The sequence below is a fragment of the Manacus candei genome, unplaced genomic scaffold (genome assembly GCF_025592945.1).
Source record: "Manacus candei isolate 608988 ecotype Guabito, Panama unplaced genomic scaffold, ASM2559294v1 h1tg000057l, whole genome shotgun sequence".
NCBI lineage: Eukaryota > Metazoa > Chordata > Aves > Passeriformes > Pipridae > Manacus > Manacus candei.
Window position 1 is genome coordinate 10,450,081 of NW_026138105.1, and position 27,084 is coordinate 10,477,164.

At 46.0% G+C, this 27,084-nt stretch overlaps 1 long non-coding RNA gene across 1 annotated transcript; it reads left to right on the top strand.

Moving 5' to 3' along the window:
* Positions 1-27,084, top strand: LOC127478026 (uncharacterized). The gene is made up of 3 exons (XR_007907105.1): positions 1-185; positions 464-673; positions 24,827-27,084. It is a non-coding gene; the product is annotated as an uncharacterized LOC127478026 (long non-coding RNA).

Genomic DNA, 27,084 nt, shown 5'->3' on the forward strand with positions numbered 1-27,084 from the left:
TCCTGACCAGAGCTTCCCCCTCCCTCAGCCAGCCCCCCCCCAGCCCTGTGTATCCCCCCGCAGCCTGACCCCCAGCCCGGGCTGACCCCCGGCGGGGGGGGGGGGGGTGGAATGTGAAAAGGAGGAGGAGGAGAAGGGGTGGGGGGGGCGCAGGCACTTGTGCCGGCGCAGCCTCTCGCATCAAGGTGTGCTGCAATCCGGGCGGGCACCGTGGCTGCTCCTTAACCCCCGGCTGGCCGCGGAGCTGCCCGAGCGCGCTCCCCGCCCGCCCCGCGCAGCCCCCGCGGCACCGCGCTGCCTCCCCGCACCCCGCGGCACCGCGCTGCGATGCGGTGCAGCGCCGGGGATGGAGGGATGGAGTTGTGGCGGTGCCGGGCGGCGGGGGCGAGGTAAGGGTGGGTGGGAGGGGAGGGTTTGCCTGGTGATTTTTTTTTTTTAATTTTTTTTTTTTTTTCTCTCCAAGTGAGGACTAATCCCATCCCTGGGCCTGCTCTCTGTTCCCTTCCTGCATTAGAGATTGGCTATAAGGAGAAGGCTGACGGCTGCAGCATGAAGCGCATTATTACCTTGTGATTCCATGACCCTCCTCTATGCATCCCTAACTCTCGAAAGCTGATTCAGCTTTCAGCTAGTGCTCTGGTGAGTCCTCTGCTGCAACAGAAGCTCCTAACTGGTATGTCTTTTTTTTTTTTTTCCCCCTCTCTTCTGCTCCCTGCCTTGCCTTTAACTGCTACCAGCTCAGCTTGGTTTAAACACTTTTCCTGGCCAATGCAGACTGAGTGCCCATCCAACTTACCCGGGGACTTAAATGTGGGCTTCTGCATCCGGCAAATGTATGTGTGTGTGTGTATCTGTGTGGGGTGTGCTGGATGGGTGTTTAAGCTGTGGATCGGTTAGGAAACCTCCTCCCCCCCCTTTTTTTTTGTTCTGCTGTGGCATACTCCGCATTTAAAAAAAAAAAAACCACCTAACAAACTGCAGAGCAAGCAGTGCACTAGAATAATCTGAACTGAAATGTTAGAACTTTGACATGCAACCGTTCTGCAAGGTTAAACCGGCCTTTAAATGCCTAATTCAGACACAGGCTGGCTAATGACACCTGGGGGGATTGGGGCGTTATTTATTTATTTGCAACAAACTAGTGCTATGAGCTGATACCAGGCAGAGCAAAAGGGTAAAATGTGGTTAAACTTAGCCTAACTTGCAATAATCTCAATGCTGTGGTGATTAACTGTTAAAATGCCGAGAAATGAGTATTAATTAGAGGCGCGTTGGCTTGTGGACGATCAGAAAGGGAATATGGGGAGGAGGAGAAGTTAGGCTTTCCTGCAAGGGTTTGGAATTCAGGTTACATGAAGTGTAGCATCAATTGACTGTTATTGCTTCTGCAGCTCAGAGTTGACTGTGGTCATTATATTTTATATGATAGTGGTGATACCTAGTCACATGAATATATAGACATCAGTTTTGTGAGATGGATACTGTGGTGCATACACACATAGATTTAGGTTTGTTTTATAGCGCGCATATGGATATTTTACGCATCTTTATGCATAGGTATATAAATGCTACACATAAGTAGGTGTAACATATCATCCAGGTACAACACATCTCCAGGCTGTGTGTGGAGTATGGATACAGGTATATATGTCTGTGCCAGAGGGAGCGTGCTCTCAGCAATCGTGTGTAATTGTCTAGGCAGAAATCTGTGATTTGTGCTGTCAGTTTAATTGCTGGGATCCTCTCGAGCGGGTGGTTGTGTCTGTGGCTCCCAAGGTCTGAGCTCAGTCTCTCTGCCACAGGCTGCACTGGGGCCAGCGCATGCCTCCACCTCGGCCCCGCTTGTGTCTCCCTTCTCCGGTGCCCAGCCCTAGATACAGGCTGTCCCCAAACTTTTGTGCTGCACATCTTCCATTTGACTTTGCCACTTGGACCTGAGCAGCGCCTGGAGCCTGAGGCAGAGCAAGGATATAATATACAGGACCTTGCTTTCCATGCTTCTCACCAAGCTCCTTCCCCTTCCGTCTCCAGGCAATACCTCAGGCCCTTCCCTCCCCTTTTATTTGCCCCTTTGCCTCTGCATGATTCAGGTCTCCATCTATTTTTCTCCCCAGAACAGCCACAGTTTTACTGCGCATGTTTTTTTGGCCAAGAGCAAGCACAGGAGCTCAGAGAGCCCAGGTGGGTTGAGTATGGTGGATTATGTTCACCCACCACCACTTACTCCTGGTGGTAGCTGGAAGATGGGATCAACAGGGTGCCTCTGATGTCACATTAAAAACACCATCACACCATTTACTTGCTTCTCGACCAAAAGGCACAACCCTGGAAAGCATGAGCTTACACCCAGAACCTCAAAGCAAGTTTAAATCTCCAGGACGAACTTTGCTGCTGTGGTTGTGTCATTGTCTTCAGTTCTAGTAAGGATCTAAAAGGTCATTTTTTTAGCTCTTACATAGTACTTGCTTTAGTGGCTGGCAGTCACTGTCCCACTTGCCCGTAGAAGTTGGGGACTGTTCAGGACAGCCCATGTCAAATGCATTTGAAGAAATCAAATAGGGTATGAGGTGCAGGTGTTTAGTGCTCCAAGAATCCAGTAACTGTTCTACTGCTGTTGGTCTGAAGGAAATTCAATACCATGGAGTGCCTTGGCTGTGCAACACCTCACCACGAGCACTTTGATTTTTGTTGGGTTTTTGGGGCTTCTTTTTTTTTTTAATCTGAGACACTCAGACTTTCCCTCACACTCCTCAGCTCTCCCTTTGCTTTAATTTCACTGCAGTCATGCATTACACCAGTGCCACAGCTCCATCTCTCTTCCCCTTAATCCAAACTAAAGGTTGAAATTTGCCTTTAAATGAGACAAATAATGATGGTTAAAACGGCCAACAAAGTCAGGGAATGAGGGGGAAGCTGCACAGAGCCAGGACCAAGGCATGTGCCAGTATTGTATGAGGGGTGTAAAGCCATTTTGGGGGTTGGGGCTGAGCACAGAGGATTTACACCCCAGCTCCATGCGGCCTTTGCTTTTCAGTGGTGCTGGAAGTCGATGGGCAGCAGGGAAGTATTTACTCCCCAGCTGGCAGTGATATTTTAAAAAAAGCAGTGAAAAGCATCGATGCAATTAGGTATTCCAAAGTGCTTAGTTTGCCACTTGCTAAGTTTACTTAAACCCTCTTTAAAGGGTTCATTAGAAGACTGTGAGAAACGGTAAAATTCATTAACACGGAGGCAGCCATTCCCCATTTGCCTGTAAATTGGTATCGATCGTGGGCAGTGGCGGGCGAGGGGCGGCGGGCGCTGGTGAGGGACCCTGCCCGCCCTGCTGAGCGAGCAGGCAGCGCCCGGCGTGACCTCCGCCGCGCTCCTGCCTAAATCCTGCCCATTATAGTCTCCCATTCAGTCCGGGCGGCGATCGCAGCCCTGCCACTCGGCCCACATTGTTCAGGGAGCTTTAAAGCTCAGCACGGCTGCGAGGAGGCGAGGGAGAGGGGGAGAGCCAGGGCTGCGTGCGGGACCGAGCCCCACGGGTGCACAGTGCGGCGGCGTGCGGGGAGCGCAGCCCACGGGGGCTGCGGGAAGAACTCGGGAAGACTTTGGCCCGAGCTCCCAGAACCTCGCTTTGGCTGCCTTTTATGTCTGCAGGTCTTCCCAAAGCCCCTTAGCTGGCGTGGAGCTCAACCGGATGAGTTATTAGGAGCAATTTTTAATTATTTTTTGTTTTTAACGCCCTGATCTCCCCAAAAGGCATGTGCTATCTTTTGGGGGTTGGTTGTCTGCGGGTAGTGTCTCACTTCCAGTGACCAGAAGAGGAAAAATCATTGGATTCACTAGGTAAGATGCTTTCTTCTTCCTATGCTTTAATTTCTACTTACTGATAAAGCAATCGCTTGTCTGGGGATGATGAGTTCTCTTACTCTGGCAAATGGAACAGTCCTTCCCAGTGTCGGTTTGTAAATCAGTAGATGGCCATTTGATTTTGGGCTTTCTGAAAACGAACTGGCTTTTTGCTTCCAAATTATGGGATGTAGGCAACTGGGAATTCATCTATATGTAACTTTCTCCCACATGGCTTTGTCTGAAATTATACCTGTATGCATATACAGGAAAGCCTTTCCTCTAAACCACATTTTGGTCTTTTTTAAATGCTGAAAGTTTATGATTTTGAATGAAACACCTACTTTTTAGGTGGAGTGGGAGGCTGGCTTGTACCCTGTGTCTTTTACGTTTCAAAGAGCCCCTGCCAGGGCAGCAACTGGACCTTTGCTGCTTTGTGTCCAGTGAATTACGCAGTTCCCCTTTCCCAGGATCCAAAATCCATCATCTGCTGAGGGCTCAGCCCAGCATTACCGGCCAGGATCGGGAGCTGGGGTGTATGTGTGTGTCTGCACATGGGCTGGGCAGGAGGAAAGTCTGCTGGTTTGAACTGAGCCGTAACTCACTCTCAGGATGTAAATTGTAAATCAGCGCTATTTTTCCTCCTGTGACCATATAAATGCGCATATTGAAACTACCTGCTTGAGAGACATACTTCTTTATATGCCCATATGAACCTGGCAAGCTATGGAATGTAAAGAAGTATGTATTTCAGGTGGGAATCCTTCTCAGAGGAGCAGTGTGTGACCCCGGCCAAGGCGGGGGAGAAAGACAGACAGATTATTTTATATTATTATTTTTTTTTAACTGCCTGACCCGGCAGACCGACTGGGGAGTCAATTGATGATCTTGTTCCAGCGCGTGTATTGTTCTGTCACTTTGCCTGTGTCAGCAGGTGGAAATGCTCATCAGGACATTAAATATTCAATATGCTGACTGCGGCATGGGCTTTGAAAGGCGATGCCAGAGGAAAGCTGGCTGTCCGCTCCTGGGTTTTAACAGGGATGCAGGCCAACCTCTCCTTTTTCCTGCTTCCCCATCGACCCTTTTTACCCCAGATATTAAGGCTAGATAACAAATAGAGCTGGCTGATCTTTAAATCTAGGAACAACAAAAGGAGATGGAGGGTGGGGGGAGAAGAAGAGAGAGGAATAGGATACAACAGTTGTGACTCGGGCGTGCGGTGTTTTAGCTTTAAATTGGTGTGCAAACTCCGTTTTTCAAATCTTTCCCACATTACAACTTTTTGTGCTTAAAACTGGCGAGAAGGAGATATTCCTTTTTGTGCGATGAGCCATCCAGTCAGTGGATCGCAGCTAAAGCCAAAGGAGTGCTCTGAATATAGGGATCTTATTTTCCCCAGGGAAAACAAGAAAATTAGATCCTTTCATTCTGGAAGCCTTTTCCTTTTTAACCTTTTCCAATGTAAAATAGTTGGCTATTTTTCCAGGATAGTACAATAATGTGACAAGATGAAAGAAATTTGGTTTAAAGACAAGTTTAACGTTCTGCCTAGATGGGAGCCGCATCTGAGGGTTTAAAGCTTTCATCCCCAAATTTCCTCGCGTTTCTACGACGTTGTAATGATGTGCAAAGTTGAACTCCTCAGAAAACCGCTCCCCAGCTGCCCAAAGTCCTTTTTCCATGTCCATGGGGCCGCTGAGGGCAGCGTTTTTCTTTGGAGTGGTTTCCCTGCAATTGCAACTCCATCTTCATCTTGCTCATGGGCTCCTACAGCATCGTTTGGCAGATGTGGTGCCCTGGCATGGCAGCAGAGGTTAACTAGGTCTTTCTGATCATAGCATCCTCCCCCTGAGCACGGGGAGCAGGCAAGACTTTGAATTTGGATTTTGGGGAGTCTTTATCCATCTCCGTTCACCGTGAGCACCGTCATCACTGGTTACAGGTACGCCAAAGGGGATTTAACTGTAGTCAGGTGCTCGTGAGGAGAGGGTGAGAAAAGACAGGTTGGGCTGTGGGGGAGATTTCCTACCTGTAGGATTTGGTGGGGTTTATTGAGGCTGGTTTTTGTTTAGATTAAATACCGTGGCTGATGGGGGTGTGGGCAGCGCTGACCCCTTCCCAGCAGAGGAGGAGCCTTTGCTTTGGCAGTTGGCTTTGGGAAGGCCGAGTTTGTACTGGAGAATGGCTGGTTTGCACATCATCCTATTTGCATTTTCGGATGCGCTGGTTATGCTGGGCCCTGGAAAGCTGGGGTGTTCCTGACTGGCTGCGGTGAAGTCCCTCAGGACCTGGCTGCAGCAATCCCTGGGCTCAGTCCCACCAGCAGTTACCCCGAGTGGGGACAATCCCTGGCCCCCATGTCCCCTCAAAGATGGGATCCTGTGGGTGTCCTGCCCCATTTTGGGGTCAGATTTAAATATGAAGCTGGTGAATGATGGGAAATCAGCTGAGCCCAAGCAGGAAAGCGCTGGTGTCCAAGGAGGACTGCAGTTTCACTCTCTTCTAAATCACCAATGTTACCTTGACTCTCTGGATAAAAAAAGAGGACAATTGTCACCATTCTGGATATAACATAGCATTACAAATTATACATATTATATATAATTTATATATAAAATTTCCCTCTTTTCCTTGCTGACCCTTTGCCCCACCTCTTCTCCTTTCCTTTTCCTTTCTTCTTTCCTTTTCTACCTTTTCTCTTTTTTCTCTTTTTTCTTGTTGGTTTTTTTCCTTTTTTTTTTTCATTTTTTTTTTAATTTTCTTTTTTCTTCTTTTTGCTTCCTTTTTTTTTTTCTTTCTCAGTGCAGGTTTTACTAAAACCCCTGTGGCACTGTGCATTCCTCTTGCAAAGGTGCTCACGGTCTGATTTACAGTAGATACCTGCATTTGTAATGCAATTTTTATCTCCTTCCCCCCGCCTCTCTGAATTAATACGCTTGTTAATCACGTGGAATTGCTAACTTTAGGAAGTCACTAAGTGCTCAGATTTATTTTTTATGTAAATATTTTCAAAGCTATAACTCTGAGCGCTGTCTCGCAGCATGGGAGCGGAGGTAGCAGGGGAGGCTTTGCCATGGCCTGTGTCAGCTGGGCTTGGGTGATGCTAAAAATGACTTAGGGTGTCTGTGGCCCCCCAAGAGCCATGGTAGCCCACTGCTGTTGGCATCGATGGCAGCAGGTGATGGCTGCAGGCCTTTGTCTACCAGTTTGCGCCGTTCTTCCGCTTCATGGCAGCTCTTCATCCATTTTACGCCTTTCGGATTAAAACTGCGGCTGTTACGTTGCCCTAGGTCCGCTCTATTTCATAGCTAAAAAAAAGCCACTTCTCTTACACTCTTCCTAAACTGGTGAGCACCCCCTGGCCTTGAGTGCCGTGGTGGGTGCGCTGCAAGGAGCATCTGTGCTGGACCCGCAGCGCTGGGATGCTCAGGTGCGCCCATCCATCCTGCAAGCCGAGGCCTGCGCGGTGCCAGGCATGGAAACAGGAGCTCTGAGAATTGTAAAAGCCATAAATCCAGTGGACCAAATTAGTTGAATTTTTCTATTCTATGCCTCACAAAATCCAGCCGTTCTTGAGATGAATTCTCCGCATGTAAGCGGAACTACCGGCAGGTATAAGATGGATATTTTGCACGTGCACATGAGAGCACAGGGACAAATTTGTGCCATGCGGATTTCCCAGGCGGGTTTTTCTTTTTTTTTTTTTTGTACTTTTGTGTGTTTGTTACGTTGATGATCTATTATTACCGTTGTTACTATTACTTAATGTTGGAAGACAGGTGGTCCCATAAATTCTAGCACCCTCTTTTTTTTTTAAAAAAAAAAAGGGGGGGCATGTTTGCAATTCAAGTTTAATAGTGCATTCATCAAGAGCAATAAAGCATTTTATTGCACAAGTATTTCAAGGGATGTGCTGGCCCTGGTAAAAGCATTAGTAAAGGGGTGCATCAGCAATCTCATTTAAAACTGTCTACCCAACGTGAAAAATGTTGCGTTGAAGAATAAACTGCTATTAAGCATGATTAGATTGACCTGCAGGACAGATATTTTAGCTGCAGCAGCACAAGTCGATCAAAGTGAGCATCGCTTAGATTGCAAATTTTTTTTTTTTTAATGCCCTAAATTAAAAATGAAAGAGCCTCAGAATATTTAGGACCAGAGAGTGACTTTGGGGGTGAGACTTGTGCATTCGATTCGAAGTGGTTTGGAAAAGTGGGGAAAGGGGGAAAAGGTATTAATTGCTGCCCCTTTAGCATACATTGAAAATATGTTACTCAGATCAACCAATCAAAAAAGAAATTGTGCTGACTCAGCATTCGGGCTAGTCTGCACGTCCGATTGCAGAAGAGATCAGCACTGCACTGCAGTATCTTTCCCTGCCTTTGACACCAGCTTAGCTGGGCAGGGCTTCCCTTGTGTTTCCCAGGACTAGTTTAGGCCAAGAACAAGAGAAGGCCCTGAAGAAAGGAAGAGAGTCAAGGTTGCACGAGCCTCGAGCTGCTAACGATCCTTTTTAGTCAGTAAGAAAGAGCTTCCATGCTAGGTTTGCCCTGCCAGATGCAAGCGGCATGAATTGCTTGGGAATATATCTATTTTTAAAGACTTTCACCACATCTTGCACTTAGCAGTGACTGTGGGCGAGGGGGTGGTGTGTTCCTAGCAAGAGAAATATCCTCGGCTCGGATCCCTCCCCGGAAAGCCCAGGGCTGATTTAAGTACCGCACTGGCGACTGCCTCCCAGAGAAGATGCTGGGTTAAATGTTTGCCGTTTGACGCTGAAGTTGCTCTTGACCTCGGCCAAGCGGGCAGTGATGCTGCCAGCTGCTTTCCTGTTGGGATGCAGCGGGTCACGGTGAGAGCAGCCCAGTGCTCCAAGGATGGGAGCTGAGGACATGGGCTCCGCTGCCGGCTCGCTGGGCCTGCAGACAAGTCGTTTGGCTGCCTGCCTCAGTTTCCCTCAGAGGCAAAGTAGGTGCTTGCTGTGGAGTCATTGAAGCTGCACTGCAAGGCTGAAGCTGGAGACAGCCAAGGCAGGTTGATGAAACTACCTGAGGACAAGGGTTTTGGGTTTGTAAGGACTTTCCTGCTTTGGTGTTGGCTTGCCCAGTGGTGACCAGCATGTGTTTTGGGGAGATGGCACAGCTTGTCTGGACCGTGCCCTCTGCCCTTGTGCTGTAATGAAGACTTGTCTGGGCTCCTCTGAGCAGGCTCAAGGCACAAGGTGCAGAGGCCGGACCTCAACCAGGACCTCATGGGGCTGTGACTGCCTGGGGGATGTCCTAGCAGGAGTGAGCTGGTCGATGGGGTCTGTGGGGTGCTCCAGCACCACGGGGCTGCTCACTGGTTGCCAGTCTGGGCGCAATGCTGTGCGGTGTTGCTGGGTGACTCTGCCAGCACCGGGAAGGTTGTGTGATGCCAGCCTGGCCCCTGAGCTTGCCCAGCCGTGCACATGCCCAACTTTGTACACCTCAGTGGGCACTTGTATGTGCAGGTGGAGCGGTGTCCCTGTGGGCTGTCTCCTCCCCACCATTGCAGATCCCCGTGATGCTCTGAAGCCATTTTTGTTTGCATTGTGTAACCAGCACCATCCCTGGGTTAGTCTGTGTTTTTCCAGAGTGGTCTGTATGGAGGAGCAGAGCTGGTGGATGACACCCTTGTGTGCAAGGGGAAGGCTTTCAGGCACAGATATGTCTTGAATAAAGAAGAATTTGATAGTCAAAGATTTTAGCACTTGGAGCAGTTGCTGGTGGTGCTCAGGAGGCTCAGGGGAAGCAGGCGACTGACATCTCCAACAGATGCAGGGTTTTCCTTTTTTTTCCTCCTTTTTCTTTTTTTTTCCTGAAGCACAGGGCCATGCCTGTAAATGCCTCGCCATGCCCAGATATGGCCTGTGCTGGGACCTGTGCCGCTATCTAAAAAAGCCCTGGGCAGACTGATGAGCCAGGGGGAACTGGGGAACAAGTGCTATAAATAGTGCTCATTCTCAGCTGCCCTTCTGGGGGGACAGGATTAGGTGCCATCTGGGCAGCCAAGAGGCGTGGGACTCGTGACCATCAACCACAGAAGTCACCCAGCAGCTGTAAGGACAGCAGCCATCCCTGCAAAGCCCTTACATAGGCAAGTCAACCCTGGCATTTGGGGAGTCGGATAAAGCCATGGGAGCAGGAATCCAGTGACCTAAGAGCAATCAAGAATAAAGTTCACCACAACAGTCTGGGCAGTGCTTCCAATCTGAGTAGTGACCTGGCATGGGAGGCAGGACTTGGCTTTTGGCTCTTCAAGCTGTTTGGTTTAAGCAAAGGAAGGCATCAGGAGGGAGTTGGTGACATGGGAAGCAATGTGTCACAAGGACTTGCTGAGATGAAGAGATTGGTGTCCCCTTCTGGGACACCATGGGTTAATTTGCTTGTTAATTTGCTGGCAGTGAGATTATTGGAAGCTCTGATTTAATATTTGTGTTTACTTTGGGTAAACAAATTAACAAAAAACCCTCAAGTCTTAATAATTTAAGGCACAAACTTGATTGAAACCAGGAGAAGATAATGAATCTCACGCGGTGATTTCACTCCTAGCCTTGCAGAGGGCGGGCAGTGTGTGTAGCTCATGCACATGCAGGATGACTGTTCCCTATATGTGAGGGTTACTTTTAGCTATGGGTTGCAGGAGTGTGAACCAGCAGAGGAAAAGGACTGTGTTGTGCTTGAATTAAGCTCAGCCTTGAGTATTTGAAGGGAAAAGATGGAGCAAGGAGTGGGGATGGTTTGGCCAAGCAGAGGAGATGGCTGTGCATATGATACCTGGAGGGGAAGTCTTGAAATGTATGCAATGGGAGATTGGGGATAAAAAATGTGGAGCGACACTGCAGCTTGTCCCTGAATGGGTTGGCTGCGGGAAGGGGACTGGGATGTGCAGGCAGCAAGTGCAACACAGGGATTTATACCCAGGCTTTGTCTCTTCCACCCCTCACAGTGTCAGGGCTGTGCTGCACAGGGAGCTAAACCACGTCACTTTCTTTAAATTAAGCCAGCTTTGTCCTAAAGCCTTGTCTTTGAGACAATAAGACGCACCCACTAAAATCTATTGTGCCATTTTTGCAAAGACCAGCAAAAGTCTCCCGTGCGCCGTCCCCTCCCTGTCCTCCACGCTCATTTGGCCTATTTGAAACTGAATTTATTCCTGGGAAGGTCCCCATCAATTTGCCTTGCTCTTTTGTTGACAAGTTTATTAAAAACCTCGGCAACTACATATTAAACTTTTATCAGTGTCGAGGAAGAATACGTCCTTTGAGCGGCCACAGAAGTTATGGATTGGGGCTTAACGTTTCTTGTTCCACTGTTCGGCTGAGTCAGCGTAACAAATAAAAGCTGCCACTTCTTTTTTTTTTCCCTTTCTTGAGAGACAGTTCCCTTAACAGTGTAAGTAACTGTGTCCAATAATGTAAAAAGGTTTCAGGTCTGGGTAAACATCAGCCTTGATTTTTTTTTTTTTTTTTTTTGTGGCCATAAGTCTGTAATAATTTGAATTATTAGTTTAAAACAAGAATAAAATATGAACCCTGAAGAAAGTTATTGCTCCTTAGCTCTGAACTGATGGTTTTGGTAAAATAACTGTTACTTTACACGGTTCATATGAAAAAAAAATCACTGCAAATTAATAATTGTTGTACTGCAAGCGATGTGCTTTAATCCAGTGTGAGAGCATGAAGGGGTTGGAGCGATGCTTGGTTGGGGATGTACCTTCTGTGCTGCTGTGATAGGGGATCTTCGCTCATTTTCTGTAGTCATAAGATGAAACAAAGAGGAGGCCAATATGTTGCACCAAAGATGTTAAAAATAAAGCGTTAGAATTGCATAACCTAGTTCCCGTTTCGCCGCGCAGCTGAGTTTTTAGGAGTTGAAAGAAGCCTGGAAAATAATTGGTGAGAAGGAGTTTGAACTGATATAACAACAGGCAGGCAGGGAAAAAAGTGAGCATTGGTGGGACTGAGCCACAATTCTTGAACTCGGCCGGATAAATAAATAAATAACACAGCATCTTTCTGTGCCTGTCACCGTGTCCAAGGATTTTTTAGTCCTTAAGCAGGTTTGCTGGCATAATTTGTCAAGTCCAACAGGGAGGTTTCCACGTGACAGCCGATCGTTTCTCACCACGCACAGTGGTGCACCAAAGCCGTCCTGCCAGCTCGGAGCAACTCCATAATTAGATAACAGTTAACACACGTATATGAGATGGCTCATCACTCATGCCCAGGGTATGGCAGAGCCCGCCATGGCCGATCCTGCGCCGTGCTGGCAGCAGGCAGGGAGCATTCCGGACAAATACATCTTCCTCCAGGAGTTTATCTGCATCACCATTTGCTCCAATTATAACTAATTGGACACATATTGCATTTTCATAGCATCTAATTTTCTATTGATTTTAACGGGACTGCTGGTGTTTTGTACTATTAAGTGGTATCTCGTATCAGTTGCTGTTTAAAAACGCTGAGCGCACTCCCCTGTATGGAATTATGCAGTCAGCACATGTTTTAAAACCTATTTAATTGTTAGGTCCATAAAATGCACAAACTGTATTAGGGAGCGGCTTTGTTCTCTTTTGAGAGTGTGAGTAGAAAAAAAAAAATCCAACTCCACAACTATTTCCATGTCCGGTTTCAGGAGCTGCAGCTCCCAGAGACCTACTTGGAGCCTTGTGCTTCAGGAAAACAGCTTTGGAGGGACCATCTTTATCCCACAAGGAGCCAGCTCCCTTCAGGTAACAATGCTTTTCACTGGCAGAACAGAGCAGGTCTGTGCTTGAAATGGGACCATTAGTTTTACAAGAGGCCTAGGACCAAAATTTGGATTAAGACGGAGATAAGGTCACTTTAGATGTTCTGTATAACTAAGGAATAAGGTGATAACTGTAGGGTTTGGGACTTCACTCCCTGTCATAGTTATTGCCGTGTACCTTGGCAATATATCCAGATAAAACCAGGCTATCAAATTAGCCATTTCATTTCAGCAAGTACTCAGTGAAGCAGGGTGAAAGCAACAGTCCTTTGTTCAGCATCATTTAAAGAAGAAAAGATTTTAGAAGAGAGATTTAGGGGAGAAGGGGAGAGGTGGCCTGGCAAAGAGCATTTCCAGCAATGCGCGGTGGATCGCTGGCTCGTGGAGGTTGGATAGTGGCATTAATGGTAGAGAAGGCAGATTAAAGGAGATGGAAATAATGTTTTGGGGCAGCTGAGTTACCCCAGGGTGCTGGTGAGTTTGCCATCAAGTTGCTGCCTTCGCTGCTCATTAGCAGGAACCACATTGTGTTTGTGGGAGACAGGTGAGTTCATGAGGGTGTATAAATTAAATAGACACTTTATTAAGTTCAGGTAATAGTTGGGGTTTGAAAGACTGAGTGGCTACTGCGATGTCAGCAACTACTTTAGTGCACAAAGGAACTGAGTGCTTTTTAATTAAGTCAAATAAAATCCAAGCTGAAGGCTCTCGAGCCTTGTCTGGAGTCTACTTTTTGGGTTGAATATCTATAATTTTAGAAATGTTAATAAAACACAGTCCACTTTTTCCCTGTAATAATATAAGTTCAATTAATATTTGATGTCTGTAAGGAAAAGGATAAAAGCAGCAAGCTTGTATTTTCTGGTTTACAAATGGCACATTGTGCAGAATCCCGTGACTGTGGCATTGATTTAAACATCCTCGCAAAGACACCATGCAATAAAGTTGAATCATCTGCAGTATAAGTATGGCTGTTTGGGGGGAAAAAATAGCAATGTGAGAGAGTAGATGTTTTCCTGTATTATCAAAAGCCACTTCATTTTGAGGAAATTTCCTCCAATTTAGTAATGTTTGGATGGAAATCAAATAACACATTAGCTGCAGGAAAGGGGAAAAAAACCCCTTGCAAAGCTAATTACGAAGGGAATGTGCACTTCATTAAGATAAAGCTGTAGGAAATCAATGTTCTGTATTGTTGTTTTTTCCTTTTGATTGGATTTTAGAATGATAAATTGTTAATGCATTTGATCTAAAAATGATTTGTTTATTCAGATGAAGAGCAACAGTACTTTGTCTCATTTGGCCTTTTAGCTTATAATGATAATGGCTTGGAGGGCTGCTCATTTTTCAAAAGGGTATCGGACTGGAATAGGCAGGAGATTTCTGGACTCGGAAGGATGGGCCCTATGCAAGGGTTCGTTGTAGGCTAATTCTATTGCATGTTGAATCTTCTGCTTCATTAGGAATATCGACAAATGCTGATAAATTCTTTGGCTTTTCTGTACTGTCTATAACACGTCTTTATTAGAATATTGAGGCTAAAGTAGAAAGATCCGCAAAAGAGCAGATTCTCTTGCGTTGCCTACTACTGATCCTCCTTGCCATAGCAATGGGGCTTTTGCTCCTTTTCCTGCCTGCAATCATTGCCAATGTAGCCAAAAGCCAAGCAGAGGCACTGCACAAGGGTGGTCAGAGAGGGAAAAGTGATGCATGGGTTTGTTTTAGTAATTTGGTTTTGATTCACCTCTAGCCCATGTCTCTCACTCAGGGTGCCCATGGCTCCCCAGTGCCATCCCACAGTGCCTGTAGGCTTTTCCCAGCTCAGGATGTGCTGGAGCATTGAGCAGGGGCAGGAGCATCTGCTCCTGGCCCTGGGGGCCTTTCCAGTGCAAGACCCTATTTCACGAGGAGAAGACTAGACCTGGCTTCTCTTTGGACTCAAGCCTGAACTTGCTGGTGTTGAGTGGTTGAGGTTTTGGACCTGGATTGGTGCTGTGCAGACTGCACTTGCAACATTGGCACAGGCAGGAAGGGAGAGCAGCACCCTGCCAGATTCTGCCTGTGGAATCTGGCAGCACTCAGCAGGCAGAGGTGGGCCCCGTACCTCCTATTTCATAGAAGTGAGGGCCCACACGCATTTGGAAATGGGCACTGCCTCACTGCAGAGATCAGGGGCTTCAACACAGCACACACCTCTATCCACACCTGTAATCCATCTTGCTTGGGTGCCTAGTGGCTGGTACAGCCCCAGAGACCAGTCTGGTAGTGCCTGCCTGTGCCCTTCCTGCTGGGAGGCTATTGCAGCTCTCTCCAGCTTGTAGCGTGGGCTGTTCTTTCTCAGCTGCTGGGAAAGCCTCACCACCAGAGAGACATCATTAGTTTTGATTAATGGCGTCCAGAAGAGAAAACCTAATTTTCTAAAAAGGAAAACCTCACCCATAACTCACTGCAGAGAATTTAAACAAAATGTTATAGAACATCCACGCCGACTCACATTGATTTCAAATATGTTCCAAGGCACTCCCTGAAGCAAAGCGAGGGGGGAGTGGGGACAGCACTGGTCCCCACCAGGAGATGCTCAGTGTAACCCCACACCACTCTCCCACAGCAGTGCTTTCAAATGACTGACCCCAAATCAACAGGGCTGGAACAGAACAAGAGTACCTGAGGAGCAGAGTGTGTTTTAAGTGGTGGTGCTAAGGCAGCTTGGTGCACTCTAAACAAAAACCCATGTGCCCATCAGGGTTTAGCTCAGTACAGCCTCAGTCGCTGATGGCACTTCCACCTCCACCCAATCACCAGTAAATAATTACTTTCCTTTGCCTCCTGTAAGTCACCAATGGATGAATTTAATACTTCCAGGTCTTCACTGTCTAAGTTTCCACTTAGTTCCTTGGCTTGATTGTCTCTTGAAAAGGTACCTAGAGATAACTTGATTAAATTAATTGTAGAGCTCTTTTTAAAAGCTATTCTCTCTCTCTTTCTCCCTCCATCTCTCCCTCCATTTATTTATAGGCAGCTTGGAGTAACGGGTTTGGGCAGTTAAGTGATCTGCAGTGCTTACCGTGACAATGCGAAGCCTGTAATTCTTGGGGAGATGTAATGCTGGCCCACTTGCAGTATTTCTGTGTGCAGCGGTTCTAAGCACAGGTGCTTTTCCCCAGTATCATCTTGCAGCGTGGTGGGCTGTGAGGAAGAGGGGGGAAAAGTCACCTTTGCCTTATGACGCATATAAATTCTTTAAATAGGTTATGCACATGGCAATGTGCAATATCTGCGCATGGCTCTGGGTTAAGAAGGAAAGGCCTGACTTTATTGGCTCCCACTGCAGAAATGATCGTAGCCGCTGTGATTTTTAAATTTGATTTACTGAGTTATTTTTAGCAGTGGGGTGTTCGTGCTGCAGGGCTCTCCAGGAGAAATCAGCTCCCCAGCTCTGCGACATGAACCGTCATGCAAGTGACTTGGACAGCGGCGATGTAGCAGGGACTTGCTTTCCTCATCTGGGGACAAATTGTCTGATTATGGGATTGCAAGAAAGAAAAGGCTTTTTTTTCTTTTTTTTCCCCCTGTTTTACCCCACCTTTCACTTCCTTTCCTTCGTTTCCCTGTTGGTTTCTGGTGATGTCAAATACAACCGTTGCTTGTCTTGAGCAGATCTTAAACCTCCTGAAAATGCTGATTTTAATGCTAGATAAGAAGACATGGGAGGCTGCATGGTAGGGAAGCAAAGTTTGCTAACCTCTAAAAAAGGATTTCAGGTGTTTCAGCCTTTTCCCTCCTGTTTGCCAAGGAGAACCCTGAGGGGAGAAGAGTTCTGCAGTTCCGAGTTCCTTGGCTGTAGGCTGGGCTGGTTGTAGGAAAGGACATCTCTGCTGCTGTGTGTCAGGTGTCATTTCAGATAACAAAACACAGGGCATGAAGGATGACAGCAGACCATAAAACACTGAGAGGAATAAGTCAGGAAATGATAATTAAAGTATCTGGATTAAAACAATAGCCTTTACTTCTGTCACGCTGTAGTAGCAGCGTGGCTCTCAAGACAGACAGAGCCAAATATCAGGTTTAAAAATGCTCCAGGCTGATGGTTACTGCTGCAGACTGTTCCACTGCTGTTAAACTTGCCTCTTTAATTCAGACCCGCTCTTCAGCCGTAGCCTCTAAGAAGCTTAAATAAATCCTGACTGCCTGAAAGTGAAGCCATTTGAACCAGTGCAGCATCAGGCAGCAAGTTCAGAAGAGGTCCAGGCAGCTGGGAAAGAAAAGACTCTGAAGAATTCCCCTCTCTGCTGCCACAGCCCATGAGGCCAAATGCTTTGCTAAAGCTGGTAAAATGGAACCAAATCAACTGTTCAATGGATTTGGTCCCCTTCAACCAGCTGTAGCTGTGCATTGATCTCTCAGATGCACCTTGGAGGCTGAAACACTTGAACCCGACCAGGGCGACTCAGGTAGAAGACGTGAATGCTGCTGATAAGGAAATGATGATGACTGGCATCTGCAGATCTATCACTCGGGCTCTAAACTGGTGGGCTGAGCCTGAGTCATTATGTGGTTGCCAGTCAATTCTGCCTAACGGAGACCACTCAAGATTGATAACCTCTATCATCCTCCTAATATTGATCTCAGCTGTAACTCAGGACCGTGTATTTCCACTGCAAATGCTGTGCGTTTTCATATGTATTTGCTCACACCCACCCAGGAGCCCTGTGCCTCAGTGTTTCATCTGCTGCATCGAAGAATAAAGGTTTTGATCTGAAGTTCCCTCCTTGTGTTTTGTACCACGCGCCAAGCTGCTCCTTCAACAGCTCTAGTGAAAAAATGGGTTGTTACAGGGATACCAGAGCTGGGAAGGAGTTGGGAATACCAGTTGCTTCTTCATTGCCCCAAATGGCAAATATCCACAACCTGTGCTAGCCAACGTGTTTTTTTTTTTTTGTTAATGAGATAAAAGATGTGCTCCTAAAAAAAGCTCCCCAGTTTGATTTTGTTGACCTAAAAGGCTTGTAAAGTCTCTATCCCGTCTGGTCCTTATAAGCACTAATGTTATGCTAATGGACTTAAAGAAAATCGCTCCCTTTCTCATGTAATAATGATTGGTGGGAAAGTAAGCTGGGCGTCATCCTTTCCTAGCCATCGTAAATCTATAGGACTCTCACAAGCTATGAATATTGCGGGCATAATGAGCCATTTGGATGCAAAAGTCTGATGGGAGATTATTCATGTCTTTACTTCTTAACGACACCTGGCCCAAGTTAACCCCTGGCATGAGAGTGTGCAGAGATTTGTCTCTTTTCACACGCCAGGAATTTGGTTCACTTGATTCCACATCTCTGGTCCTTTAGGTACCATTTAAATGTTCTTACTAGGGCCAAGAGTATTCATGTGCTTCGAGAGAAGGAGTTGTTAGATGGATGTGAGGCTTAACATGCATCTAATATTTATGTCACTGGGTATTTGAAAGGCAAAGACATGAGGAGCAATGTTACTGCAGCAGCACCTTTCCTCAGCTAAAAGGAAAGCAGTGCTTACTCAATCCTGCTAGCCCATTTTTCTGCCCCTTAACAGTGCCTAAACATCTATGTGGAAATCCTACTGAAATCTACATGTGGTTTTTTTCCCATACACTTCAATCAGATCAGGCACTTTTTCCTTCATGCCACCAGCTGATTTCTTGAAAACACGTAAAAGAAATTACTGGTTCTATTTATTCATTTATTTATCTTTACAAACGCAGCATCTTTCCAAACACCCAACAATGCATCCAAAAGGGCTTTGACCCGGCCTGATAGAAGAGACTCGAGCCTTTGCAAAATGCATTTGCTGACATTTGTGCCTGCAAATAGAGGAAAACGAGCAGCTCCAACAAATCCCTGTATTAGCATGGGGCCAGTTTGCAGTGGGTAGAGAGGGTGCTCATGGCTTTCCAGTCCCAGCCACACAGCATGGCTGTGCCCTTGGCAAAACAGCCAAGTGGCCACCACCTCTGTAGCTCCAAGTCACTTCTTGACACAGTGTCTTTCAAGGCTGATTAATTGCTTTGCAGTTGGTCCTGATGGTTTCTGAGCGCTACTCAATCCCACTTCCTAATTCCCATCTTGGAAACACCGGGCAAAGGCATCTGCTGAGACAGGAATCACTGTGTGAGCAGAGCAGCAGTTGCTGAGCAAACATCAACTCAACGGTGTCGCTGCCAGTCCTGAGATTCCTGAACAAGGAAGGAAGGGGACGAAAGCACAAGGGAAGGGGAATCCTCAGCACAAGTCCCTAATTGCTGGCAGTCTGGGCTGTGAATGATGTTGGGACTCTAGAGGAAAAGGTTGAGTAAAAACAGATGCTGCCAGCAGGTTGTGGCCTGGGTTTCCAAAATACCACTCTCCTCCTGCCTGCTCCCACAATCTGGGTTGTTTTCTCTTGTTCCCCAGGGCCGCATCCAATGTAAACCACACCATTATTAAAATTCTTCCTTGGTAATGATAATTAAGTTACTAAAAAATGTCAAATGGGAAAGCTGGAGGCATTGCAACTTGAACAAAACCATGGAATATAAATGAAGATGTTTTCTCCTTAAAGAAATGTGGTCCGTATTTAGGTTCCCCCAAAGCCACCTGAGCCTCAAATATCAGGAAATCTTCCAGTTCTCTTGTAGCAAGAGAAGATACAAATGCACAAGGATCCCAAAAGTTGGGCCTTGTATTTAGGTGCTTAAATGTGGATCCCACTTTCAGGCAGCCATGCTTGAAGATTGCTGCCAGTGTTTTTATTGCCTAATTATATCTTTATGGAATGAGAAATTCAATTCACTTAGCATGGAATTCCTATAACAGTACAGCCATTATGGTCTAGTCAAGGAAATATGAGGCCCAACAGAAGGCAGCAGGTAGACTTCAGGGGAGCTCTCTAGGGACTGCTACTGTATAGGGACAAACCTGAGGCATGGACCAAAAAGTTGTAAATATCCCTCCTAACAGCTTGTGTTTCAGCCCTGCTCACCTCCTGATGCAACAGCAGGGATTGGGAGCAAATGGAGCTCACTGATGTCTGCCCTTTGCAGCCCGGAGCTGCTCAGATCATGAACCCACCCATGGTCTGAAAATTGGATCTGCTTCAGTCGATTTCCCTTAAAGCACAGCTCTGAGGGGAAGTCTTACTGCTGACTTTGAAAACCCCAGGACCAGGTCCTGGCTAAGTAATTAGAAACCTTTAGCCAACCATCCTTAACTACCTCAAATCTAATTGTCCTCCATATCCTCTAAGAGGCTGCTCTGATGGCTCACCAGACACTGCTGGTTTCCCGGAAACCCTATTAGCTTCTCAAACAAGGCAATCCTGAGGACTCGGTCCCGCAAACCTCTTGTGCAAATATTAAATAACAGGGAATAATTAGCAGGAGTAACCCTTTTTGCTTGACCCTCTTCTGTAATAAAGATCTTTGTCGGCGAATGCAAACGTTATTTTGAGGAGCAATTCATAATCTAGAGCTGCTTAACACATCAGCCTAAATACACCAATACTCTAATATCCATATTTGTACAGGACTTAAGACAGATAAAAACAGACACGTTATCTGTCCCAAATACCTGAGAGCATTCACCAGTCAAGCTTAGGAAGAGAAGGGGGCACAAGAGTGGTAAGGAAGGGATCACTTCTGCCTTTGATACATCTTGAGTGGTGCGATCAGATCAGCTGGATTCTACCCATGGAGTTTTTCTGTGGATCCTTTTCCTTCATGTGCTTTTTTTTTTTTTTCCTGAGAGAAGAGAAAAGAAAGGACAAGCAAGCCAACAGGCAGATAATTGCTCTGTGCTGACGGTTTGTCAAGTGAAGGAAGCACAATTTTAGTCAAGAGATCTGCGCTACAGCAGCGCTTGAGCAGAAGTCTCTTCTTTTCCTCCCAGATGGCATTGACATGTAGCCTGAAGGGGCTATCAGGATACAAAGCTAAAGATGGTTAAAGACATTAAAAACTCTACCATATGAGCACCATCTACACCAGGACCATCGTCTGGGAGGAAGATTCATCCTGACATATCAGGCAGAAGTCAGACCTTCTACTGGTGTTATGTAAAGCTGTTGAGACAAAGGTATATTTGAGATAGATGAAAAATATATATTACTGCTACTATCCATGCCTTTTCTAGTAGGTCTTCATTAACTCCTGAAAAACTATGACCAACAAATGTAATGATCTGCCTTCCCTTTTCTTTCTGGGTGAACGACAGCTCCTGTAGGGTGTTTTATCAGTGCAGGCAAGGAGTGGCTTGAGCCTTTCCTGTCTAACTCCACTTCCCAGCAAAGTACTGAATGCATCCTCTTCCCCACAGGGCCACCAGTGTTTCCCTGATCCTGACAGCGCTTCTGTTAATGATAAACATTGCAGTCAGGCTAGGATTATAAATCTTGCCACAGGATGGAGGGAATTTGAATTTCTGCATTCCTTGGATTTGGTATTGTGTAAGTTGCTGTAATTAACTTGCACAGAGAATGGGCTTAAAAACATTTCATTGTTTAATAAGCTGGACAGCCTTTTTGTACCATGGGTGCAGCTGGAGGGATAGAAAACCACAAAGAGAGGAGTTCACCTGCAGGAAAATATCCTCTGCTTCCCCCAAAAGCGATAAAAATGTCAATACTATTGACACAACCCCTAATTAAAAATGACTGCCATAATCACACATATCATAGCCGTCGGACATTAGTTTGGATTAAACATATACAGTGAGATGTGCTGCATGTGTTTTCCAAGGGAAGACAGGGCTGGATGATGGTATCTCCTGTGCATCCAAGCAAGAGCAGAAGAAGGATGCTTCAGCTCCTACACACGGGCTGCTTGTTTGCCACTCTTCCTGGTGAACGGCGACCGCCTGCACAGCCTGAGCTATTTGCAACCACGAGATAAAACGTGTCCACGTGAACTTCTTTGGCTGAGGTTTAAAGCAGACGTCCTTTCCTTTGTGTCTGACGTGGCCAGACAGTAGGCGCGTGGCTGGTCGTAGCAGCTTGGCGGGTTCATGCATTACCTCAGCTACTGCAGCAGTGCTGAGGTGTAGTAGCACCCAGCCTGGGGTGTGGATAAGTCCTCCTTTCTCTCACAAGGAATAAAAGCCTTCATTTTGGGGTATTCAGCAAACAGAATTACAACAGAAAACAGCTTGTCACTGCTCCACGTAAATTAACTTATGCAATTGGTCTGCCTGCATTGGACATGGATTTAATGGTTGGACTCGATGATCTTAGAGGTCTTTTCCAACCTAAATGACTCCACAATTCTGTGACAGGCTCCTTATTTTAATGTTCAACTGCTCTTACCTTAAGCTTGTTCTACCAGTGTATGCCCAGGAATCTCAGCTGGCTTATAGGTACTTGTCTTTTATTCTACTACACCAAAAATAAACACTGTGATCTTCCATGTAGTCCTGGGGCTGAAAGGTAGGACTGCACCACAGAGCTGGGGCTGAGCTCACAAGCACCATCTGCTACAGGAGGGCTACAATGAGCTGAGTAACCCAGTGATGGGAGCAGAGCATGGCCAGTCTTCTCTTGAAGGTACCAGAGACTCAGCACCAAGGGCTTCTTTTCCACATCCATGTGGGATAGGTATTTCACATCCCTTAGCACCTCCTTCAGACAACATCTGCCCCCAGTTCTTTCTGCCCACCCCTCCTGTAAATTATTTTGTGCAGTACCTAACAGGTGGCTTCTGCTTTCTCCTGTATAGTGGGAGAGGGAGAAGGAAAAGAATGAGAGTGAGAGGGGAAGAGATTTGAAACTATTTCCCAAATATGCAAGTGTCCAGCCATGAGCTGATATCCTGTCAGTGGTAAGAGGTGGCCCCGTGCCACACTCGCTCCTCAGTGCTGGGAAAGCAGTTGTTTTCTATTGCCCTTTTGTGGATCACCTGGAAAGTAAAGGCATAATCCATCTTTTCATGGTGAGGAGCATGGTCCTGTGAGCCAAGAAAAGCCTGCAAAGGATAAAACCTGGGACAACCCTTTGTGCTGGGATATCTATCAGTCATAGAAAGAAGCAGGACAAGAAACAAAAAAAACAAACCATCAAAACTGTGCCATTTGTTCCATAGGGCAGTGTTCAACAGCAAGCACTTGCCAAATTCATTAATCCTGATCTCAAACCCGCCATTGTGTAGGCTTAAGTGTTGTATCCTTTAAAGCAGATGATGAAGTGTGGAAAAAAAAAAAAAGGGATCTGGAGATACCAGGGAACAGCCAGAAATTAGCCAACAGCCTGGCAGAGACTTAAAGCAACTCCAGACACTGTATCTCTTAAACCTGGGAGAAAAGTTCAATCTGGAACCAGAACTTCTGCATCATGGCTCAGGTCCATTGCCAGCAACTGCAGAGGATTTATCTGGTGATTACACTCAGCCTGACTTTGCAGATTCTCCCTTGACACCCCAGGGAGTCTCACCTGCGTTGGGGCTGCTGGGGAGCCAGTGCCTGATGAAACCTCCCCGTCGATCTGCCAGCAATTCCTCCAGGATTCAGCCAGTGTCCACTGCAGCAACACTGCCAGGGCTTGGGGCTGGTAATGGGGTGTCAGACAATGTAGTGCAGTTAGGAAGGTGTCTTGTCCCTTGTTTTAGACACTGTTGGTCTCCAGGACTCTCCTGCTTGCGGTTGTGAGTACTGTTCAGAATTTCAAGTAGGGTGAGGCTGGAAGAACTCAGTGGTTTGTTGCTTATGCTGATGCTGATGGATTCAAGTACATGACTTTATGAGAAAGCTTCATCTCCTGCAAGGGAATCTGGAGCTAAGTCTGGTATAACACCTTCACTTCACTTTGGGGATGAGCATTTTATTCTCAACTGCTTTGGAAGTGTTAAAGACTTCACGATAATACCTTTTCATCATTTTAAAACTTCAATTGTTACACGCTGTTTGCAGTGTCACACTGGAAAATTTACCGTGGGGTGTGAGGAGGTTTTTAAGTGTGGACAAGATTGATTCATAGGTGGATTAATCTGATGCATCTTTTAAATGGAAAACTGACATAATTTTCCATCAGAGACCCACTAATAAAACGCATTTACTTGGTTAATCCATTTTTTTCCTGTACTAAGTGCACTATATAAGGTATAAAAATATCAAATCAATAGCCAATGAGTATATAAAAATGAGACTGAAATTTCAGAAACCATGTGTGAACCTCCCTCTCCTTGGCTTCTTGGAGGACTCCGAGTTCTGTTTCTGCTGCTGAAAGCCCCATTCCCAAAGTCTCCCTGGGACAGCGAAGGCTGCAAAACCCCAAGTGTCCTTGTAAGTCCCAGAGGGGATTGGGTGCATCGAGCCATCTGCTTCCAGGGGTCTGGTGGCATCAGTTCTCCTGCAACCTTCCCTATTTTTAGAAGTTAATAGTTTGAGGGGGTTGGGTTCTTCTTCTTTATTAGTTTTTTTATTATTATGGCAGAAGGAACTGGATAGGAGAAATGTGTTTAAAAGATAAAGGCATCTTCCAGTACATTTGTGCAAGGAGCCTGTCCCAGCCTGCCAGGGAATCTGCACAAACTCTCCATTTTTATTCTTAGGCTGGAGTAGAGCAGTGTTATTTCAAAGGAAATGCCTGCACAGTCTTCTCTCTGCAAACACTGCAACCATCATTCGATCAGTGCAATTCTCCCGTGTGAGCTAATTTAACAAGCGGTTGCTTTGCAGGCTGTGGAGAATTGCCTCTTACCTAATAATTCTGCTAATTTGCTTAACTTTCCCAGATTGCAAACGGCCCTGCTCTGTGCAAGCAGCTTTCTAAATGAACCCCCAGACAAGTTCTTGACAAGAGCCAAAGGAAAGGTGGATGGCTCAGGAGGTTGAAGCTCAGAGTCTTTTATTTTGACCTTTGGGCCAGCATTCAAATTTGCTTGTTGGGAAAATTGCATTCAGCATGTATTTTCTTCAGGGATTTATGCTACCCTTTTTCTTGTAATTATTCTCACTTGATGTCTTCCATAAATTAAAGATGCTTCTATTAGCGAGCTCCAGTCCTCTCAATTATCTTGCAAAAGTCTCCTTATTTGTGGCTTGGAGCTACACCTCCAGGATTGCCATCCCTGCAAAGCTCCTGGTCGGTGGCTACAGGCAGAGAAATAAGGAATGTACATGGGTAATACAAATGTCTGAGCAATCTCAGAAAGAAATGAAAACTGCAGTAAAGGTAAATGTCAGACTATTTAAAGACAATGTTAACTATTGATTTTTTAGAGGAGACTACCTCTTCAAAGGATGGGAAGCATGCCTTCAGATACAGACGAGGCAACCTGGATGGATGGCAGAGTGAGGGAGGCAAGTGACCTGGGAAGACAGAGATTTTCTGGGAGAGCAAAATGAACCCTTGATGAAGCCTTTGGGATTAAAGAGGTGGCTTAGTTCTTTCACAGCATCCACCCTTCAACCCATTTAAGCACCATGCCTTTTCCAAGAAATGAAGGGCAAAGAAGCACTGATAAGCAATAAAGAGATAAGCAGCAAAGTAATCGTTTCACCGGTGTTTCCCAATGAAAAATGAACCCTCAAGCACACCCAGTGATTTGTTGTCTAAGTAGCAAAGCTCACCCAAGTTCCTGATTTTGCTTCCAGCAGAGATGCTCATTGCTCATTCTCACGCCCTGGAGCAACTCGGACTCATTATACGGCACTCGCTCTTCCTGCCTGCACCTGCCTGGGTGCAGCAAGGACCAGGTTATATATGTACATATACATTTTATATATGTATGTATATATGCTTGCCTTATGGCCCATGCTGTGATATCCCTGCCAAAGCATCCCGGAGCAGATATTCCTGGCCGCGGGCGCCTGCATCTGCAGGGAATTGTTCCTTTCAAGCTGCAGTGCAGAGATGATGCTACACACGGTGCTTTGGGAAAATAGCACGATAAGAATTTAGTGAGGGGATTTAAAGGTCTTCCAAACCTGCATTTTCAAAAAGGGGAACTTTTATCGCAATGGGTGTTTTGGAACAGGAGGAATGAAAGATCTAATCCGGGGAAGTGTAATGTCAGTGAGGGCAAATTAAGTTTACATTTGGATACAAACCCTCTTTTAGAGGCTAATTTGGGTGTTTAAAAAAAAAATTATGCATATCTACAAAGCAAAGGGAATTGGTGATGCTGGGGGGTCACTAATGGCTTTGGCAGGTTTTGACAGGGTACAGGAGAGGAAAAGACCCTCCCAGTGCCTTCTGTCTCTATGAATCTTTTGGGTGCTTCAGTTTGAAGATCCCCACAGGACTTGTAACTCCAGCTCCCCTTCTTTGGCAGCCGCTCGAGGTGCAGAAAACCCTGGTTCCTGGTAGATCCTAAACACAGCACAATATTGTATTACTGCTTGGGGTAACCTTTGGTTTAGATGTATTATTTCAGTAAGGAGGTCTTCAGACAGCGTTAAATGACAGATGATATAATTTTTTGAATGCGAGATTCATCTGAATTTTATTTTCTATGTTTTGACTCATTGACTTGATGTCTCTCTATTATGCACACACCTCTGGAGATGTTGCTGGCAATGATTATGCATAGCATTGAGTTAGTGAATAAAACCACTCCAGGAACTGTTTTACAGATCACAGTATTGTTTTCCCTATAATTGTCCCACAAATGGTGGAAGTTATATGGAGAGAGCAGCATGCTCTGACAGAGTGCATATTTTTGCAGCATGTATCAGATCTCACTTTGGCTTCTGAGACTTATTTCTGATGGTTCTTGGGGATTTAACTTTAAGACCAATATATTTTAGTATCCATATACGCTCCACTGTTCATGTCATCCGGCAGCAACTGAGGATGAGCTGTCTCCTTAATATGGATGAGACACCAATTTATCTAAGTTATCACCACCCAATCTCTCATACATCTCTGCTGTTAACTGCTGTGTTTCTGACATCCATACCCAAACTATCTGCAACTTCTCCTTCAACTGAAACCATAAGTAATTTTTTGGCTGGAAGTTCTTCTTGTGTATATAATGGCTTTTTCATCTCCCAGCTTGAATTCAACCATGAGGTGACAGAATCAGGTTCTGGACACTGCATTTTAAACCCACAACTCTGCAAATGTCCACACAGCACACTAAAGCAGAAGCCAGGGTGCTTTTCCAGCATCTGAAAATATATGACTGAATTAACATGTCCCAGGCTCACTTTGAACAGTGCTGCAGTCCCCTTGTGTACAACCCCAGCATTTGACTGCAGAGTCAGCAATACTTTCCCCCTTCCTGATGCATTCCCAAACCAGCAAAACTTAGCCCTACTCGTGGTATTCTCTTTATAGAAGGTCCCAGTGGTATTATGTATCAAATAAAGGTCTCATTACTTACATTCTGGTTCCTCCATGCCATTGCTCTCATTAATCATCCTGCTCTTCAAGCCGGTGCTACAAGCAATTAGAACTGTCGTCCTCCACACCCCTAAATTAGAGATTCCCTCCCCTGCAGTCCCCTGCCCCTCTGTGCTGCAGGGGCCACCGA